This window comes from Narcine bancroftii, chromosome 9 (assembly GCF_036971445.1).
Source record: "Narcine bancroftii isolate sNarBan1 chromosome 9, sNarBan1.hap1, whole genome shotgun sequence".
NCBI classification, from domain to species: Eukaryota; Metazoa; Chordata; class Chondrichthyes; order Torpediniformes; family Narcinidae; genus Narcine; species Narcine bancroftii.
In genome coordinates this window covers 118,976,789-118,994,081 of record NC_091477.1, presented here as the reverse complement: position 1 = coordinate 118,994,081, position 17,293 = coordinate 118,976,789, and positions in this window count along the sequence as shown.

The window sequence follows — 17,293 nt, the reverse complement described above, 5'->3', positions numbered from 1 at the left end:
ACTGCATCTGGTCCTCCTGTGGCCACTCATTTCATTTCCCCACCCTATTCCCTTGTTGACATGTCTGTCCATGCACTACCAGGCTAAGACCACCCATGAATTGGAGGAACAACACATATTCCGTCTGGGTTCTCTCCAACCGGATGGCATTAACATCAACTTTGCCAGTTTCCCACAGTAAATCCACCCCCCCCCACCTTTCTACCCCTATTTCTCCTTTCTAGCTCTATCACTCCTTCCCTTTCTCTTTGCCTCCTTTCCTCCAGTCACTCCCTCCCCCAATTAATTCTCATCTTTCCTCTCCAATTAGCACCTTTTGTCTGTTGGTCTATATTTCTCCCCCTTTGTCTTTTCCTCAGCCTTTTAATACAGACGCCTACCTGCTTTCTGTTCATATATTGAAGAAGGGCTCAGGCCCGAAACGTTGGTTATATATTTGAGACCTGCTGAGTTGCCCCAGAATTTTTGTGTTTTCCTAAAATTTAAAAAAAATTAATGTTCATGTGTCTAGGTTTGAGGCTAATCCAGGAGGCATGTGAGGTTTTGTTCCTCAAGTTTACGTTTGGCCTCACCCTGACAGTGGACAAAGTTGAGGACAGACAGTGCAGGAATGTTTGGGGAAGTTGAAATGATTAGCTATAAGCCCCGACCCTCCCACAGAAGGCAGGTGTTTGGCCCAAGTGGTCTCCCAATCTGGGGTTGGTCGCCCATCAAGCAGATCAGCTTGGAGGGTGTGCAGGTAAAGCTCTGTCTCAACCGGAAAGTGTGCCTGTGGCCCTGGATGGAGGCAAGGGAGGAGATGCTTTGTTCTCTCTGCTGTTTTAGCAGGAAGTGCTTAGAGGGATTGTGGAAGCGTGGGTGAGGAGGGAAAAGCGGACCAGGCAGAGGTCTCACAGACAGAGCAATCAGTTTTCAGACAGTTCTCCGGAATGGGGCCCTTTCGTAACGTGGGGACTTCCTGTATTTGGCTAGGGCCTTATTCTGGCAGGTGAAGCTATCACGTTGCGGGACCAGCTGAGTTTGTGCTTTTACAAAAAGACAGAAAATGTAATATTAAAACAAAATGGTCTTTTGACTGCCGTAGGGTAAAGAGTGGCCGTTAGTATTGCCTGGCACCCCTTACAGTAAGAGAGAAACAGAAGTAAATTCAGAGTCACTGAGTGTCTGTGGAATCCCCTCCAGTCCCCCACCCCGGGCCTCTGCAGCAGCACAGACCCCTGTTTAATCCATCGGCAATCGGAGCTCCAGATCCAAACCTCCAATGTGATCAGTGCCCGAGGCCCTTTGGGAGTTCTTACTGCCTTCAGCACCCTTTGGAATCAAGATTCTAATACCTCGTTCCCATAAGCCCAACTCCAACAGCCTGCAGCCTGTGCGGGTCTTTTGAACCCTTCGTTGGTCCACTGACATAGTCATCTCTTCTGCTTCTCCTTCTCAACTGGGGTGGGGTGGGGTGGGGTGAGGTGGGGTGGTGGGGGGAGGTACTCCCCGTTTTCTGCTGCCCTGTGCTGGCCCAATGTTCCCACGGAGTCTGCAACCCCTCATGGCCGCTGCTAATCAGAGGTCCCGCCATCTTGGGCCCAGGCCCCCATACTTGCAGGATTTTAATTAAAGACACAGTCAGCTCCTTTTGCCGGTCATTTAAAGCCTGTGCAAAGGCATTGAAATTGGAGGCGGGCGATTGGACCCTGCAGAGCAGCGCAGTTTCTCCACTCCCTGCTCTGGCCAGGTTCGCACCAACAGCAGGACTCCCGTTACAGCAGTAGCACCATTTAAAAAAAAAATTGCCCTTAAACTGACTTTTCTGCACTCCCTTTAATCTACATTTTCTCAACACCCTGCATCATTAGGCTACAATTACACAACTCCCCACACTACCACCATACTTGTCCATTTACTTGTTAATATTCCCCTCCCTACTGGATGAGCTGGATAGCAGGCCAAACGAAGCATCTTGCTTCTTGTTGTATTTCAGTACACGTGATAATTAAAACAACGTTGCCAAATGAACAGTAATGGGAATCCCAGAAGTTGCCACAAGATGGAGGAATTTTCCCTGCTCAGACTATCAGCAAGAACAGGTCTCCAACAATGAAATTCAAATTCTCATCACTGATTAGAATTGTAACTAATGGATCAGCATGTATGCTTCTTGGCTCGAGCTTGTCAGTTTCACAGATATTCCCTCTGCTCCCCCCTACCCACCGCCCCTCCCGCTGGAGAACATAACTCCAGCAACTGGATTACAGTGAAAATAGCCTTAATCCATATTTAGTAGAACATCTGCTTCACTCCGTTCAGATGCCCCTCAGTGAATTCTCTTGTCGGACGGAGTTCTGTGATGCAGACCCTCATCCACTGCTTCCCCTCTGCACTCCCCACCGCTATCAAGCTCTGCAACTATGTACTAACCCAGACTCTCTTCCACCTTTCCTGTCCTGCCCTTCGGTCTGTGTCCAGTTTGTCTAAGCAAGCTGGAGGAACATTCATCGGAAGTAAAAAAAAAATTACTGGCATTTCGGGCCTGAGCCCTTCCTCAAGGTATGAGAGGTGACTGAGTTAAAGGCTGGGGAAAGAAACGTGGCGGGGGGTGGGGGCGGGGGAGAATGGGAGGGGGAGGATTCCAGACCCACAGGCTAAAGGTGTTAATTAGATAAGAGGACAAGAGAGGAGAGGTGAGATTGATTTTGGTTCTGTGAAAGGGGAGAGAGAGAGAGAGAGAGAAAGAGTGTGCACTAGAGGAAAGGAAAAAGGTGGAAGAAGATGGGGAGAGGGGAGAGTTCTAATTGAAACCAGATATTAATTGCATCCATTTGGAGGGCGGCCAGATGGAAGATGATTTAATTTTCTTTTAAATTTAGACATACAGCACAGCAACAGGCCACTTCAGACCATGAGTCCATGCCATCCAATTAACCTATATCTCCAGTACATTTCAAATGGTGGGAGGAAACCGGAGCCCCTGGGAAAACCCACGCAGACATGGGGAGAACATACAAACTATTTACAGACAGCGCGGGATTCGAACCCCCGTCCCAAACAACTGTGCGGGCGGTCTCAGTCTGGCTGTGCGTGAGACCATGGACAGACATGTTAGCAAGGGAGTGGGCAGGGAATTGAAATGGGTGGCCACTGGGAGATCCCCGCTCTTTGTCTGTCGGTCTGGGCTCCTGCCCTTGCCCTATCTTTCCCTTCTCCCCCAACCTTTTCATTCAGGTGCCTACCTGCTTTTCGCTCACACCTTGATGAAGGCGCGAAATGTCAGTTGCGTATCTCTGGATGCTCTGAGACCTGCTGTGTTCTTCCAGCATTTCTGCATTTTTACAAACCATATCGAGGAATTTTTGAAATTTAAAAAAATTCATTGACTGAAAATGGACATTATATTGGTATTTAGCAACCATCTATGATGACCCTGGAACAGTTACGAGTCAGTCACAGTGGAGCCCACAAACAAGTGGCTGATTTATCTTCCCAAAAATGCATTCGTGTTCTGATGAAGCAAGACACCTTATGCTTTAGCTAAATTATAAAAAAGGACTCGATATCCAGATGTCTGAAGCCTACAAGTTCATCGCTAATCAAGAGAAGTCATCTCCATTAAATCTGTTCAACTCTCCACGTTTGCTGCCTTCTGCAATGAAAACAGTTCTACTTTTTTCGACAAGAGACTGAATTTCGAGAGCAGACTACATGGGGATGACGTGACTATGCAATGTGCTTGGAAGTCCTGATTGAGTGGGCAAAAGCCCTCCGGCCAAAAACAAATCCTTATCTACAATTTAGCTGAGATATAAAGAATCAGACTGGACTCTGACCTCAAGGGTCCTGGCTTGCCTTATCCTCTCAGTAAACACATCCTATAATTACTTGTCTGCTGGTGGACTGGGGCATTCCATTGTGCAATAGTGAGTGGGCTGTAGAGCAAAATTGGGCCTTTCAGCCTATTTCATCTATGCTAACCCTTTTGCCCACCATCAACCATCCCATTAACCCCTCTGCTTTGCCGATTCAAATGCCTGCACAAATGCCTCTTAAATGTTATAATGGTGACTTTTTATGCCACCTCCTCTGGCAACATGATCCATGAATCAACTGTCAGATTCATTTGCAGTTTTGTTTTTTTGTTTTTGTTTTTTTTTCTCACAGGGTAAAATCCTTACAATTGTTGCAGGAGATTCTGGTCTATCGAAATTCAGGCAAATACTTTACAGTGCACGTTCACTCAACACACAAGATGAAACTCCTTGAAATGGGCATGGCTAAGTATCCAAATAATTATCAACAGGAAGCCTAGGAAGTCATGAGCTGAAGCACATTTAATGAAGGACACCAGAAGAACATAGAGTTTGTAATATAGAACAAACACTAATTAACTTATTGTCACATACCATGTACAATGTAATTATAATCAAAATTCTCACTTGCAAAAGCCAAACAAGTACTTAATAAAAAAATGTCAATAATGTTCATAAAATGAATGAAAAGCAGACAATAAATAGAAAAGAAATAGATTGTGGCAACCCACCTACCAGCAAGCAAAATGGCTCCCAAAAATGGTGGACATGCTGTGGAAAACACAGGACAGATTCATCTGCAGTTGTTAAAGATTAATAAACGTGTTGTTATGAACTATGTGTAAAGAAGAACTACATTTCCCAGCATGTGATGCGCAAGGTCAGGCAGAAACTGGAACTAGTTTTGGTCAGGAGGCTTGGGAGTTCCAGCTGAAAATAGTCTGTGAAAGCAGCTTATTGAAAAATAAAGTCATGAAACCCATGCAAAGTTGTTCTTTTTGAAAGAACAATCATAACATGGTGTCAGAGGTGCATGGTGAGTAAAGGAAGAAAGATAACTACATAGGTCATGGATAAGTTAAGTCCTCGCACACCAACGCAGTTTACCGGCAATCTAGCCAATAATTGGAAATGCTTCAAACAGGGATTCAATGGAGGAATGAGTGAGACCGATGGAAAATCGAAAGTGTCCATGTTTCTACACGCGATGGGTGAAGATGCCTTAGACATTGATGAGGCAGCTTTCATGTTGGACACCCTGATGACAAGATTTGAAGAGTATTTTGTTCCAAGTAAAAACATCATGTTTGAGAGATTCAAATTTTTCTCCCATGACCTGAAACAAGGTATGAGCTTCAACCAATTCTGAACCGAGCTTCACACATTGAGCAAGTCCTGTGAATTTGGAGATTTGAAAAATTCACTCATTTGAGATAGAATAGTTTGTGGAGACCCAGATAATGGACTTGGAGAAGAACTGTTGTGTGAAAAAAGATTTAACCCTGGAAAAGGCTGTGAAGCTAAGGAGCTGCACAAGATAGACATAACAGTGCATGCAGTGAAAAGAGATAGGCAGAGCTCCAGGAGTTTCCCAAAACAGCAACAAAGCAAAATGATAAACTCAAACAGAAAAGGCAGCAGGTGAAGAGGTAGACATATTCCAAAGATGTGTTCTGCCTATGGAAAGTCCTGCTATAAGCGTGGGAAGAAGGATCATTTTGCAAAGTGCTGCCAGGCAGAGGATACCACGAAAAAGGTATAGACAGTGGACGAAGAAATGGAGGAATTCTTTGTGAATTCACTACACACTGGTACAGGCCAGAAGACTGAGGTTTTCCCAGAAACCTCAACTTTGTGTTCCATCGATGGAACCTTTATTTCAAGCTTTTTCAAAAGAATCACTTTTCTCATCACCATCGAAGGATTCACTTTTACAAGCTGCTTCTAGAGTCGCTTAATCGAATTGACACAGATGTTCAAACCTCTGGACCCATCTTTGATCCATCATCAGATATTGAAAGTGAGACAGAAGATTCTGCAGGGACTTCTGAGAGCTTTAGGCAGGATCCATCTTCCAACTAGTTTCGTAGGATGAAGTGGAGCTTGGGCAACTACAAATTGAAACATTCAGAGCTAGTTACTGCCTAATCAAACTTTGCAGAGAGACAAAGGAAAAATGTAGATAGTCTTGAGTAAGGTTCAGGATAAAGCCCTATGGAGGATTGGAGAGGAGACTAATTTCTTAATGGGTATTCAAAAACGAGGGAAGAGGCAAGAAAATCTTCTTCAGCATTGCAAGGAAATTATTCATGTCCTTAAGGTACGCTGTACGCAGATGATCAGTGAAAAGAGCCCCCTGCAGGAGCAATTAGATGAACCTTATCAGGAGGTGGAGAAAATAAAGGATCTGCACACAACTGAAAAGACTAAACTGACCACTCAGCTTCAAAGTGCAAAGAATTTAATTGAACAATTGGATTGAGATGAGGAGAGCAAAATGGAAAATCCCGAACAGCAGACAACTTGAAAAGAGAAGCTTCAAGGATCACAAAGTTGGATTTCTCCAAAGTGGATCAAAGCTTTTGTTCAGAAAGAAACACAAGCTGAAGGAGCCAGGCTTCAGTCACTCCCATGATGACCTATCCAAGGGAGTGACAGCCCTTCAACTGCATGGAAGAAATCGGGAAGCCCTTCAAGTTCAAGGCAAAGGTCAGTACCAATGGAAATATCAGGATAACCAGGAACTCAAGCATTGGGTGCCCAGATACCTGGAGGCTGTAATGGAAGATTTAAACCATGTTTTTTTTTACTTTCGCAGCCTTTGCTTTTTCAAGGCTGAGAACCTGCTTGTGTTTAGACTCAGCAGACATAAGCTAAATTCCACCAAGGGGCCAGAGATGCAGTTATCTGACGAAAGGACATCTGTGTATCAAGAACATTTAATCTTCCTGCTTGTTTTGGTCACAGACTGTCAGAGGCCTAGCCTTGATGCAAAATAAATCATTGTATTCAAAGTGATAAGCTGAAAATTATGTTATTCGATCGAAGCCTAGGCATGCTAGCTTGCTCCCTTATCTTTCTTACTGTGCTGGGAATAGGTGCTTAGGTAAGCAGTTTTTGGGTAACATAAGCCATGGACCCGCTGCTGAAGTTTGAGACTCTCCGAGAGGTGGCAACATCTCTCAGTAAGAAGAAGAACTTCTCGAGTCCAGCCAACGTCCCGGTCGGGAGAGGTGGAGAAGCTGCTACCGGCGCCCCGACAACCTACTACAAGTGTGCGGTCTTTGCCTCGCTTTGGCAGTTGGGACCAGTCCAGGCATTGATAAGTATAGTTGGGAAGGGCTTGCATATTGTAGTTTGAAATCAGCTTTAGAATTTGTAATAAACATTTGTGTAAACTGAACTGCTCTCGGCGTGTGTGTCTATTTTCTTTCGGTAGCTCAAACATTGTGACCAATCTAAAAAGAACAAAATGAGAGGTACAAGTTTACCCAGGCACAACAGCCTGGGCACAGGACAACAGAAGGCAAAGCACAAGGCACCCATCTGAGACTGTTGCAGTTAAACTTTCCATCAACCTGACTTAATTTCCCCCATTTTATTTATTGGAAGTCTGTTACTTGCGAAGTTTTGGTAGCTGTACAAAATATTTTTTTCATAGAAATCCTGTTGTAATTGGGTGGCGCAGTTGGCGTCACAGTTAGTGCAATGCCCTTACAGCATCAGCCGTTTGGACCAGACTGAGGTTCAAATCCCACGCTGTCTATAAGGACTTTGTACTTTCTCCCCATGTCTGTGTGGGTTTACTCCAGGGGCTCCGGTTTCCTCCCACCATTCAAAATGTACTGGAAGTGTAGGTTAATGGGATGTAAATTGGGTGACATGGACTCGTGGGCTGAAATGGCCTTTTACTGTGCTGCATGTCTAAATTTTTGAAAAATTAATTAATTAAATCAAATCATGTTTTAATTGAAAGGAGATGATATTAGCCAGTTACAATTTTTGCATTTTTTGTGTTCACTGGTCATATTGGCAGATCACATCCTTTTTTCTCTCTCTCTCGACTCATTAGTTTAATTTAATTCATGCTTATTTGTCCATGTAGTTTATGTACCTGTGGGGCTGCAGCAAGTAAGAATGTCGGTGAATCTATACATTGTACCCGAGTGTTTGACAATAATCTCTCACCATCAATTAACTAAAGGGCCTGTTAATATGATCTGTGACGCTGTCTGGATGGAGAAGATTCTTTTTTTCTCTTTTGACCAGCTAACCCACTTTTTTTCCCCAAGTTCAAGTTCAGATTTATTATCATCTGATTGTACAAAAACAAATTGATGAAACAGGGCCTCTCCAGACCATGGTGCACCCACAAAGCACACACAATAAAGATTACATTAAAAAATCAAAATCTACAAACATTTGAGATGGCTGACTTGGCTACAGGTGTGTTGAAGATGTGTCACCTGTATCCCACCTGGAAGAAACATTAGCATAACCACACAAGAACTAGGAGCAGGAGTCGGCCATCCGGTCTGTCAAGCCTGCTCCGCCATTCAATCAGATTACAGCTGCTCTGCCCATGGACTCAGCTCCACCCACCTGCCTGTTCCCAAAACTTTTAATTCCCCTATTCTTCACAAATCTGTCTTAAGTACATTTAATGAAGCAGCATCTACTGCTTTATTGAGCAAGGAATTCGCTGCTCTCTGGGAGGAGCAGTTCCTCCACGTCTATCGTGGTTTTCAGACTGCAGGCATGTAATTGCACGATCAACAAAATTTCCCGTTACACGGACAGTCTAAAAGGAAAGTGCAGGAATTTTTAGTCCATTCCTGAACCATGATTTATCCTGCAGGACCCCCTACTATGTTTTTTTTTTTGGGGGGGGGGAGCCTGCAGTGTAAATCACACCGCGAAACTCACCTCGTGGATTCAAAGTCCAGGTGATAACTCAGGCCACGTTGCTCCACATAAAATCACCAGGACTAACGTGCACAGGAACTTAAGGCGTGCAGTATAAATGGCCACAAGGAGAATAATTATGTTGATTTATATTAAATTTTCCACAGATATTTCCAATTATGGCCCGAATCTTGAGACAATGCTCCCTATTCCAATCTCTTTAATAGAAATAACCTCCCTGTTTTAATCCTGTCTATTCCTTTCACATTTTTGTGAATCTCCACAAAATTCCCCTTCATCCTTCTAATCTCCAATGCGCAATTCTGGAAGAACTCATTGGAGGGTGGGGGGTGGGGGTGGGGGGTCAGACAGCATCCATGCAAAGTCATGGACAGTTGACATTTCAGGCCGAAAAACTTCATTGGGGATGACAAGACTCTATCAGAGTAAAATCACATTGCAGGAGAAACTCAGCAGGTCAAACAGTGCACATTTGGTGGCATGGTTAGCTCAACAACTTTACAGCGCCAGCGATCGGGAGTGGGATTCAAATCTGTGCTGTCTGTAAGGAGTTTGTACGTTTGCCTTGTGTCTGTGTGGGTTTTCCCTGGGGACCTCCGGTTTCCTCCCAATTGTACTGGGGTTGCAGGTTAATTGGGTGTAAGTTGGGCGGCAGGGGCTCATGGGCTGTAATGGCCTGTTACTGTGCTCTATGTCTAATTTTAAAAAAATTAAATTTACTTGGCAAAGATAAATTTACATAACAAACGTTTTGGGCTTGAACCCTTAATCAAGTTATATCAAGGAAAATCATCGGCCTATCAGAGTGCACCATTCTCAGCCCTCTGTCCCTTTCCTCCTATCACCTCTCAGCTCCTTTTTTCCCATCCCATCTGTGTTCACCTATCACCTGCCAGTCCATTCTCCTCCCCATCCCCCACATTCATATTTAGGCCAAATTCTTGGTACTCTTGATGAAGGGAATTTGGGCCAAAATGTAGACTGTCTTTCCACGTAGGCTGCCAGGCCTGCTGAGTTTGTGGCATTTTCCTTGTGTGTTGCTCTAAGTTTTCTAGCATCTGCAAACTTTTTGCTTTGTTATGAGCCCACCTTTTTTTTTAAATTTTTTTATTTTTCACACCATAAATCACATTAGCCATGATATACACTATTTCTTTTTCACACATATACAGTGACTTTTTCTCCCCCCCCCCCCTTTCCTCCCAAACCACCCCCTCACCCCCTCCTCATCCATTTTAGGTATACAATCTAGGTTGCATTAAGCCAGTCAGACAATGTTGTCATTCAACAAAATTACACCAGAAATTCTACTGAGTCCATTCTTTTCTTTCCTTCTCCTTCCATCAACTTAGGTAATGTTTGTCCCCGGTAGGTTTTCGCTATTGTATTTAATGTAAGGCTCCTATACTTGTTCGAATATTTCCATATTATTTCTTAACCTATATGTTATTTTTTCTAATGGAATACATTTATTCATTTAAATTTAGTAGTTTCTTCCTTTTAATTTGGTTATGTATTCCATTAATATTTAAAGACATATAGTTCAGCGTAGCCCTTTTATATTTTGTTTATCTTCTCTTTCCGTTTTTCCATCATTACCTTTCCTCCTTTTCCATTTCTGTTTTCTTATTTTCAACTCTTTATAAGACAACATTCCTACAACCTCCAACATTTTCCTTATTCTCCTATTTCTATCTTATTTATCCCCAATCTCCCCTTCACCTCCTGAGTTGTCCTTTATCCCTTGTCGGACAACCACATCTCCCCTCTCCATTTGGATTTGCGAATCCACTCGCAAGCGTCAACTGATTTTGCAGTGACCGCTATTTCCCCCCACCCCGCCCCCCCCAGAAAAGATTTCACTTTTCATATGTCACAAAGGTCACTCTTTTAATTCCCTCCTTATTCTCTCTATTCCATTACCTTCCCTTATTAATTCTTGAATATACTATCTATATTTTCCTCTAAGTACAGATACATTCACGTATGCTCATTGTCTCTATTCACTCTTATACCTCTTTACCCGCATACATATCAATCGTGATCATTTTTACTCTCATTACCCGTCTTCATCCCTCAGTCTATTTTTGTCTTTACCCACATCCATATCAATCGTGATCATTTTAACTCTCATTACCCGTCTTCCTCCCTCAGTCTATTTTTGTAATTGTTCTGCAAATTTTCGTGCTTCTTCTGGATCCGAGAATAGTCTGTTTTGTTGTCCTGGAATAAATATTTTCAATACCGCTGGATGCTTTAGTATAAATTTATACCCTTTCTTCCATAAAATCGCCTTTGCTGTATTGAACTCTTTTCTCTTCTTTAGGAGTTCAAAACTTATATCTGGATAAATGAAGATTTTTTGCCCTTTATACTCCAGTGGTTTGTTGCCCTCTCTTACTTTTTCCATTGTCTTCTCCAGTACCTTTTCTCTTGTAGTATATCTTAGGAATTTTACTACAATAGATCTTGGTTTTTGTTGTGGTTGTGGTTTAGAGGCCAATACTCTATGTGCCCTTTCTATTTCCAATTCTTACTGTAGTTCTGGACATCCTAGGGCCTTAGGGATCCACTCTTTTATAAACTCCCTCATATTCTTGCCTTCTTCATCTTCCTTAAGGCCCACTATCTTTATGTTATTTCTTCTGTTATGGTTTTCCATTGTATCTATTTTTTGAGCTAGTAGTTCTTGTGTCTCTTTAGTTTTTTTATTAGATTTCTCCAATTTCTTTTTTAAGTCTTCTACCTCCATTTCTGCTGCTACTGCCCGCTCTTCCATCTTGTCCATTTTCTTTCCCATTTCTGTTAAGGTCATCTCCATTTTATTTATTTTCTCTTCTGTGTTGTTTATTCTTTTTCTTAAATCCTTAAATTCCTGTGTTTGCCATTCTTTAAATGACTCCATGTATCCTTTAATAAGAGCAAGTATATCCTTTACCTTGCCTTTCTTTTCTTCTTCTATTTCACCATACTCTTCCTCTTCTTCTTCCTCTGGGTTGGCCATCTGTTGTTTCTTTGGTGCCCTTTCCTCCTCTTCTTTCTTGTTTCTATTGTCTTCTGTGGTCTCTTCTTGCTGCAGGTGTTCTGCAGCTGTCGTTGCCGGCTGTGGAGATCGACTCCCCAGCTGGTCCCCCCTCCCGTCGGTGTGTTTTTTTTCATTCGCATCGCGCATGCGTGAAGTATCGCGCATGCGCGGTTGCGCACTTTTACTCGGCTCTGCGAGCCATTTTTGTAGTCCATTATTTACCGACCTGAGGGAGCGGGTTTCTCTCTCCGCAGCGGGCCTCTTCGGACAGGTAAGGCCTTCACCTTTTTCCTCCTTTGTCTTCTCTTCCTCTCTTCTTACCGTTGCTTTCGATTTTTCTTTTTTTGTCGCCATCTTCTTTCCACCTTTATACTCACTTTTCTGTAACTTTTATTTCTGTGCCTTTGTGTTTTCCTTTGTTTTTCCCGACTTTTCTGGAGAGGGCTGGAGTTCACCGTCCGGCCACTACTCCATCACGTGACTCCTCGTTATGAGCCCACCTTGACAACATTTTACAGAAGCATAATTGAGGGTCTCTTATCTGGCTGCCTCATCGTGTGGAATGGTGGGTGCAAAGCATGCGGATGAGAAGATCACTGGAGTCTCCCTTTCCTCTATTGACAACATTCACCAGGACCTTCAATAGGACTCAAAGAATTATTGATGACACATTCCATCCAGCGTGCAACATCGTCGACCCACTACCATCAAGAAGCGTTAAAATCAAGTCTGTCAGGCTGGAAAATGGCTTCTTCTTGCAGGCTGTGAGATTGATGAACGGGACCCTGTAACCAAGTAAACATCCTAAAATATTTAGATCTATTCATGTTAAATTATACCTTTATGTATAGATGTGATCATTATCGACTGTGTACTCTGCGTGTATGTGGGTTCATCATGACCGAAGAGTGCTGTTTTGACAGGATGTATAGGTACAGCCAGGTAATAATAAATGAACTTAAAAGGAGAGGTTAGACAAACTGGTTGGGTTTCTCTGGAGCATTGGAGACTTAACAGATGTTTATAAAATTATAAGAGGCATTGAGAGAACATAGAACTGTACAGGCCCTTCAGCACACGATGTTGTGCCAACCTATATAAACCTACTCAACCATCTAAACCTTCCGACCTCTATTTTTCTTGCATTCAATAATCTTTTAAATGTCCTGGGTGTTCCAACTTCCACCAGTCTCCCACTATTCTCTATGTAAAAAAAAACGCACCTCTGACATCTTTTTCCCCTCACCTTGCACAGATGTGATGGGGTAGACGGTCAGAATCTTTCTCCCAGAGTAAAAATGGCAAATGCTGCAAGACGTGTTAACTTAAGGGAGGTGGGAGTGGGGAGGGGTAGTTTGAAGAAGACATTCAGAGCTTGTTTTTTTTTCACACAGAGGGTGGTGGGCACTTGGAACAGGCCCCCAGTGCAGGCGTGAGTGGGGCTGAGGAAGGGATGAGCAACTGGACTGTGGCACTGCCATTCAAGAGGGGGAGAGAAGATATGTGTAATGGGACAGGGAATCATATGGTTAGGGGAATGGATACTGATGTCTGCAGTGAGGTTTGAGAGTCCCGGTGGAGGTGTTGCCTGCCCAGTGCTTGGTTGAGGACATCTCATCTGACCTGCAGAGAAATATGAGGTGGGAGGGGAAAGATCTAGGTTCCTACAACCATCATGTTCATGAACCTCCCCATGGCACCCTAACCATAAATATCCTGAGACCACCAGAAGGTTTATCCATATTTTTGAAATGTCATGTTTTATTCTTGCACTCATTGCCATTTTGAATATTTATTTATCTGTCCTTTGATACTTATCATCTATTTTTCTGACTTGGCATATTGTGTTAGTGAATTTATACTACTGTTTTGTATCTTACATACCTGTGTGGCTGCAGCGAATAATAATTACAATGCATCTGTACATTGTACTTATGTATACGACAATAATCTCCCATCTCACCTCAAAGCATGAACACATATAGCAAAGCATGTGCACGCACACACATACACAAACACATGCACATGCACTCACACACACAAACACCTCAGACACACACCACACACACACACACACACACACGCGTATGCACTCACAAATACACACACGCACACACAAACACACACATTTGCATGCACACTCGCGTACTCTCATACATGCATCTGTGCTTGCACACAAACACGCAATCACACTCAAACACATAAACACACACACATTACATCAATTCACATTCAGAGAAACATACAAATAAAACTCAGAACTCAGTGCAAAATAGAACAAAAGGAAATTAATTTCCTTTCATGACCACTGGGGAGTTACACAATGTACCAAGTCATTTGTGCAGAGATTTATTATCCTCAGATCATGTTGTGGTTACTGGATGCCTCAGGCGACATGTTGTTTCCTTATTCTCTGTTGGATAAATCATGTTAATCCATGTTACCCACCAGCCCTGGGCGGTTGCTACTGGTGGCACCCTGCCGTTGTTGCCTGCCCGCCCCCCCCCCCCCCCCCCCCCACCAAGGAACAGAAGTGAGCTGGTTTGCCATTGCCTTGACTCTCCATGTCAGGATCATCTCTCTGAGCACTGGGGTTGGCTGGTGGAAGGTGACACCCACTGGACCCTGCTGCCATTTCTCAACCAAGCTGACCCACAGCCAACAAAGCATGAGCCCTTCCAAGTCTGAAACCAGGCTGTGGAAATGAACCAGAGCCAGGACCACTCAGAAAATGAAAAGAAGAACATTTAACAATAAAACAGATTCATTTTGGAATAATAACTAGATGAAAGATGAGGATGAAATCAAAAGTGGAGACCCCCCTATCTTGAAGACACGAGGTTGCTTTGGCAGACAAGGTGAGGGAAAATCCAAAGGGCTTCGGCAGGTCTATTCAGATCAAAAGAACAGTAAGGGAGAAAATTGGTCCTTTTAAACATCACAGTGGTGGGCCACGTATGGAGCCAGAAGAGGTGGGGGCAATCTTAAAAGGTTTATTTGCATCTGTGTTTACTCTGGAGACTGGTTCAGAGTCTATGGAATTAAGGGACAACCAGCAGTGAGGTCATGAAACCTATACAGATTAAAGAGGATGATGTGCTTGCTGTCTTAAGGCAAATGAAGGAGAATAAATCCACTGGGCCTGACAAGGTATTCCCTCAGACCTTGAGGGAGGCTAGTGTAGAAATTGTAGGGGCCTTGGCAGATATATTTAATGTCCTTAACCACGGGTGTGGTGCCAGAAGATTGGAGGAGCTCATGTTGTTTCATTGTTTAAAAAAAGCTCTAAAATAACATGGAAAATTATAGGTCAGTGAGCCTGATATCAGTAGTAGGTACGTTATTGGAAGGTGTTCTAAGAAATTGGATATACAAGTATTTGAACTGTTTAGGGATTGTCAACATAGGTAGGTCATGTTTAACCAATCTTATAGAGATTTTCAAGGAGTCACCAGGAAAGTTGATGAAGGAAAGTTTGTGGATGTTGTCTACATGGACTTTAGAAAGGCCTTTGATGAGGTCCTGCATGGGAGGTTAATTGGGAAGATTCAGTCACTCAGTGTTCATGGTGAGATATGAAATTGGATGATGCATTGTCTTTATGGGAGATGCCGGAGAGTGATAGTGGATGATTGCCTCTCTGTTGTACTACCACTATGTATATTGTATCTATGTGGTCTACAGGCTGGCCCACCCCCTGAACCTGTGACTCCTACCTCCCGGATATCCCCATAAAGGCTGTTACACCCAAACCCCTCCCTCAGTACGTGCCTTGGAACCGGGCCAGCAACATGTAAGATGTGCTGACATCTAAAGGTGATTAAAGCCTGTTAATCACAGATCCTTGTCTAATGTGGTTGATTGGTAGCACTCTCTCTGACTGGAGGCCTGAAACTAGTAGTGTGCCTGAATATAGGGAGTTGGGTAGGAAGGACCTCAAGGGTGGTAATCTTGGGATTGCTGCCTGTGCCATGCGCCAGTAGGGGTAAGAATAGGATGATGTGCCAGATGAATGTGTGACTGAAAGGGGCCAGGATTTCAGATTTCTGGATCATTGGGATCTCTTCTGTATAGAAAGGATGGGTTACACTTTAACTTGAAGGGGACCTGGAGGGCAAATTTGTTGGAGGGCTGTTGAAGAGGGTTTAAATTCATTTGTCAGGGGGAAGGGAACTAGAGAGTTAGGGCAGATGATGTACAAGTGGATCCAGTGTGCAGCAAGATTGTGAGGAAGGCAGTCGATAGGGCAAATTTGCAGGGATTAGTATCAGAATTTAACTTGTGGTACTATGGAGACAAGGTTGACGAATGCACGCCGTAGAAGGATTAATGCAGATGATCTTGTAGCACAACTGGAAATTGGCAGGTCTGACATCATGGTTGAAAGAAAACCACAGCTGGGAGCTGAACTACAAGGATACATAGTGTATCAGTAAATCGGACAGGTAGGCTCTGTTAAAAGAAATGGTATCAAATTCTTGGAAATAGGGAACATAGATTCAGAAGATATGGAATCCCTTTGGGTAGATCGAAGAAATGGCAAGGGTAAAAGACCCTGTTGGGGGGGGGGTGGTATTTACAGGCCTCCAAACAGTAGCCAGGAGGTGGTGTCCAAATTACAGAGGGAGATGGGAAAGTCATGCAAAAAGGGGAACGTTGCGATAGTCATGGGCATTTCAATGTACAGGGTGATTGGGAAAATCAGAATTTGTATACTGTCTGCGGGATGGATTTTTAGAGCAACTGTGGCTGATCTGACCAGGGAAATAGCAATTCTGAATCAGGTGTTAAACATAGAACACAGCACAGTCCAGGCCCTTCAGCCCACAATGCCAACAATCTAAATATTGCCCACCTCTCACACGTAACCCTCTCTTTTTTATCTCCATCCATATGCCTGTCTAAGAGTCTTTTAAATGTCCCTATTGTACCAGCCTCTCCCACCACCCCTGGCAATGCATTCCAGGCACCCACAACTGTCTGAGTTAAAAAGCATACCCCTGACGTCTCCTCTAAACATTCCTTCCCTCACCTTATACAGATGTTCTCTGGTATTTGCCACTGTCACTCCAGGAAAAATGGTGCTGGCTGTCCACCCCATCTAAGCCTCTCATAATCTTATAGACCTCTGTTATCCTTCTTCGGTTCAAAGTGAAAAGCCCCAGCTCTGCTGACCTTGCGTCACAAGACACATTCTCCAATCCAGGAAACATCCTAGTAAATCTCCTCTGCATCCTCTCTATAGCTTCCATATCCTTCTTGTAATGAAGTGACCAGAACTGAGCACAATATTCCAAATGGGGTCTAACCAGAGTTTTATAGAGCTGCAACATTACTTCACAACTTTGCCTTTCAAGTTTGACCTTCCAAAATGCATCACTTCCCACTTATGCAGAATGAACTCCTTCTGCCACTTTTCTGCCCAACTCTGCATCCTGTCGATATCCGGTTGTAACCGTACACACTAACCACAACATCAACAATCTATGAGGAAGCTGCAAACCCATCACTCTACTTCTTGTTCCAGGCCATCTCGAAGCGCCAC